This window comes from Brienomyrus brachyistius, chromosome 14 (genome assembly GCF_023856365.1).
Source record: "Brienomyrus brachyistius isolate T26 chromosome 14, BBRACH_0.4, whole genome shotgun sequence".
NCBI classification, from domain to species: Eukaryota; Metazoa; Chordata; class Actinopteri; order Osteoglossiformes; family Mormyridae; genus Brienomyrus; species Brienomyrus brachyistius.
Genome location: NC_064546.1, coordinates 15482486 through 15487526, shown reverse-complemented (window position 1 = coordinate 15487526; position 5041 = coordinate 15482486). Strand labels below are relative to the sequence as shown.

Below are 5041 nucleotides of genomic sequence, written 5' to 3'. Positions count from 1 at the left end.
TTTCTCCAGAGATACCTGCTGGTCCCGCCCCCCACCTCTCGCCACACTGAGTAGGTGTCGGGGTCTTCCGCCTGACGTTACCTGATAATCACTATGTTTCACTCTATTGTCCCCCATTGACCAGTTGGCCTGGCCTCTTCCAATTTGCAGCTTGGGAAACCGGCCTCATGGAAAAGCAGGCGTGTATCGAGGAAGTCTTGTTTAATTTATGTGGGATTAATTGGAGAAAATAGGCTTTTTCACGCTAGGCTTGTTTAGAGGGCATAATTATACTGGTGGGAGAATAATGATGTGGAAAAAGAATTAAATAATCTGTTTTCTCAGCCAGGCTTGTAATGCAAACAACTGAGTGAAATGAGACAATGGGCAGTAAATATGCAGCATAGGTTGTGATTCTCCTAGGGGAAGCCCCTTGAGGACCCCCCAGCCTCACTCACCAACATTACACCTGAGGAAAGTAACCAGGTTGTAGTGCTGACATGACAACTGTTTCCCCTCCCCCGCTGCAGGGATGGGCACCTGTCTCTGGGTCACCGCAAGTATGGTACCTCGTCCTCATGGGCCTAACAATTTTGAATCATCTTAGCAGCATTAATTACCCCCCCCCCCCCCTCAGAGCGAGCAAACAGGACTGTATTGAATTTCCCAGGGCTTCTGACACTTGATTGGCTGCAGACGAGAGCCCTTGTGTGGGCGGAGCCTCAGACTTGCGCCTAATTGGCCAAGCTGATTGTCAGGCACCCAAACCAGCATAGCTGTGTAGTAAAGGCCTCCATAATAGTGAATTAGTGGGTCTTGCACTATATTTAGTCAGAAATGCCTGAATCGTAGCCTTCATGTGGTCTGTGTAGGGAAGTCCTTCATTTGTTTCAGGGGATGTGTGCATAAGGTACAGGACTGTCATTACCCTTGCATTGAAACGGTGCAGCTCACCATGTGGCCTCTGCAAGGCTGCGAGTGCATCTACTGTAATGACACCTTTCTCATTATCTTTCCTGGCCCTGCGGGTCCTTTCTTGCTCTACATTCTCAGGAGAACGTCACTGATAGTTCTTGCATTGTTCTTACATCTCTTACATTGCAGCCTAATGGTAGTTTAATGGTAATGAAGGAGCCAAACTTGAAAACACGTCCTGTGCCCTGTGAGTTTGAGGAGGTCGATTTCCAGATGCTCCATTTTTGCATCTTAGTGATACCGGATGCTAAAGTTAGGCCGGTTTAATCTGGGAGTATCTGGAAGGATCCTTTTGGGTCGGGATGTTGCAGATAAATCTGCTCTATGCTCTGTAGTGCGGTGTCCCGGGATTAAGGCTGGTCCGTGAAACTGCTGACCCTGTAAACATAAATCACTCTGCCAAGTGCTCCTCCTACCCCTCCCCCCCCACCACCACCGCTGATGACGGGCACTTACTGAGCCCAGGACCTCGCTGATTACCTCTCTGTGTCCACTTTGAGTCGCAGGTGAAGCTGGCTTCATATCCAGAGCAGATCAGGGCCTTCCAGACGTTAGACCAGGGAGGACTGCGTGTTCTCTTCTTCACATCGCTTGGGGAACCTGTGATTCTCCAGCAGCAGCTGTAAAATGACATGGAGAGACGCGGTAATGGTGTCTGTGTGGAATTCCTTTCTTCCAGACCAGTAAAGGATGGCAAAGAAGCACAGTGAGCCAAAGAGGATGATGGCCGTCTCTTCAAACAAAGGGCCGTGGCAGGCTGGGCTAGGCGGTCGCATTAGCCGGCACGCTTGACGGCACACTGTAAGTCGAGAAGCTCGCAGTGCATTGTTTTGTCTTGCCGAACGATTCAGGTGTAACGCTGACTGTGCAGCTCATTGAAAAATCCTTCCCAGGCCAAATTAGTGGCGGGGCCCTGGGTACCCAGGAGGCACCGTGGGCATTTGATGATTGCCTGGTATCTCAGCTCTGTAAGAAGAAGCGGATGGCTCGATCCAGCCAGCAGCTTCGACGACGCCTTCTGTCCCTGTTTTGGCATGACGCTCTCCTGACTCCTAGACCAGAATTTCACCAGCTGCTCCACTGTAGTTAGGAATGAGCACGTAGTGTGGAGATGAAGCTGTCTACTCCAAATACAAACAGATGAGCACCACAGGTGCCGGTTGTGCTTGCTTTGGTGGGAAAGTCATTCTACAAGTCAAACAAATGCAGCACACTGCCCTGCAAAGGTGAAACACAGTAACGATGCTGACATGCTAACTGAGAAAAGCAATGTTTTGCCTTTGTTTTATTGTGGATTTTGTGCTCATTGAAATTTTCACATTTCATTTTCTTATAGTTGAACTAAGATATTTTCTCACAGAGATAAAACAGAGCCGAAGAGATCTGGTTATGGTCATAACTCAGTTTTGATAAAATATGCATTTACTGTGTTTTGCCTATGTACAGTAGCATACACCATGATACACAGCTTTCCTGCACTAAATCACTGCTCATTTAGAGCCCATTGGTTAAAACGTCCTCTCAAGGTCCCATTGTCCAATCCCAGTATTCCTTTAAAAGCCTTCTCCTCCAATTCCAGTGTTCCTTCAAAAGCCTCCTCATCCAATCACGGTGTCCCTTTGAATGCCCCCTCTTACCCCAATGCCAGCCCTGCTTCAAGTGCCTCCTCCTCCAATCCCAATGTTCCTTCAGAAGACTTTGAATGCCTCCTCTCCTACTACTTCCTTACGGATGAACGGTCTACATTTCCCCATAGCTTAGAGTGTATTTCCCTTATCACTGTACAGTACGTCACCCAGCCATATCAGGTCAGAAAGGAGAATGTAAGCGAAGCACTTTCTTCTGCAAAGGCATCGCTGGGTGGTGTCTGCCAAAGCTTAGATTGGATTATGTGGAACTTTAAACAGCCTCTCCTACCCTGTGCCCGCGGTGACCAAAGGGGGTTCAAGATGTGAAAAATAAATGTAATTGCAAAAAGTTACGCCTGGATGAAATTCTGCTCTTCGTTTTCCGGGAGATACACCTTCCTCCTCTTTCCTGGGCTTCCGGTACCCCTTCGGGCTGCTTGGCAGGGGCTGTGCGCTTGTCCGTTCAGTAACCCCTCCCAACCGAGTGTGCGCCTCCCGTTCGGATGCGACGGCTGCTGCACTCTTTGCTGTGTAGTCTGCTCTCCAGAGATGCATGCCCAAAGCTAATTATTGTGAACCCTCGGATTCTCCTCAGTTGACGGCGGCGTGCTTGTGGGTAATAGGCCGCCATTGCCGGCTGTCAGGGCCCTTATGGAGAAAAACATGTACAGCCAGCAGCGGTTTAAATAGGATGGGCTCTGCCGCATTCGGGGGCCTCTGCAGAGCAACTGTGAACCGCAGCAGGGATTAAACTGAGCCACCAACAAAAGGCCTGCAAATGGGTCCATCTTCCCCGAAGTGAACTTTATAAATGACAGCGAAACATCCCATTAAACTTACGGATTTGTTTAAAGACTGTGGGATTTAAATAGGCTGTGTGTTATGCAGACTCAAGAAGCACAGTGAATGAAGCCCTGAGTAGTACTCTACAGCAGTGGTTCTCACCCTTTTCTGCAGCACAATCTAATTTTTACCAGGTCAGCTCAATCGCGACCCTATATCAATATACAGGTCTACATTAGCGCTATGATCAAATGCATTGTGCACTCTGCAGTTTATGCCAATCAACGCCTGCACAAATCTGATTGGATGCCGGTGAATTTTAAATTAAGCATCTGTGGTTTGACTTCTTGGATTCTTGGAACCTAGTCAACCATCCCCCAGGCATAGATGGGGAGTGTAGTCAGCTTTGCAGCTGGGTGTGTAGAATAGGGAGTTTTTGGGTGCGACCTGTACAGTCAGTTTTGAGTCTGTGTTCTACTCTCCTTCTCGGTTCCTCCACTAAGTGCTCCCTCACTAATTTCAGATATACCCTTAGTGTTCTGGACCCCACATTGGCTGCCATTTGGCCAATAAATACACTGTGAATTTTGAATCTCAAAGGTCAAAGAGGAACACACTAACTGTTGTCAACATGCCGCTCCCAGGGCGTTTTACTGTCTGTCATCAGTCTCGCAACGTGGACCAAACATTTCCCCCTCTGAGCCTTTCTGTCACGTAAAAGAGAGATAGGCTGCCGTGGAGACGAGGAGGAATGTGGGATCGCGCACGGAGGTCCACTCACGTGTGATTCATGGGAGATGGGTCTCTTAGACCTTTATTCAGACTCGCTTATCTTTTGACTCAGGCTTTTCCATGGCCGTCCCTGGTTACTGAAGGGGTGTTTCCTAGCAACACGGCATAGACGCTGGTTGACTTCATGAATTTTTTTCAGCATGGTGGCTCTTTAACAGGTGGCTGGAGAGCGAGTGGTCTGAGCATGCACGTTACCTTTAATCAGCTCCGCAATCCGCCTGAGTGGCAGGCTCTGCTTGTTTCCATGGCAGCACCCTTCCCCGTATCGGAGAAGCCCAACTCACGTTTCATCTCGATGCGAGCGCGTCTCTCTCCCTGCAGACGTTTGAAAATATCCATGAATATACACCTGGGCTCGCATGACATCGCTCTTCAACAGAATGCTACAGGCGGACCAACCAGAATTACCCTGTTCCTACAGGTTTTAGTAGTCGGTTACAACGACCAGGAATTCCGCACCTTCCACACAAAGCGACGGTTCACCAAAGCCGCTGATTAGTTAATGGTTGAAGGCACTTTCAGACCCGAAAACCAGAGTTTGATAAACCTCTGCTGATTGGCTGAGCTGTGGAGTGTGGCTTTGTGACAGAAGTGATTTTATTGGTTTGACTCGAGCTGTTCGGTTTAAGTAGCAGCTAGATGAATCTTTTTGATTTCCTGTGTCATTAATCACATTAATCACATTTCAGTGTCTTTCTCTTCTGTCCGGCTCCTTATTCCATGCCCAACTCATCACACTGCTATGTAACAGCGCACACACCTCCTGCAAGAGTAAGCAAAGCACGTGTTTATAAGCCTGGTATTAAGTGCTCCAGCGTTTTGAGCCTCACACACGTGGCATGTGTATTGGACCCCCTGGCGTTACGTTGCTTCAACCCCCACTT

At 48.5% G+C, this 5041-nt stretch overlaps 1 long non-coding RNA gene across 1 annotated transcript; it reads right to left on the bottom strand.

Moving 5' to 3' along the window:
* Positions 1–1453: 1453 nt before the first annotated feature.
* On the bottom strand, positions 1454–4373 carry LOC125707049 (uncharacterized). The gene is made up of 3 exons (XR_007382167.1): positions 4353–4373; positions 4147–4249; positions 1454–1574 (listed from the first exon to the last, which is right to left on the bottom strand). It is a non-coding gene; the product is annotated as an uncharacterized LOC125707049 (long non-coding RNA).
* Between the last annotated feature and the right edge of the window lie 668 nt (positions 4374–5041).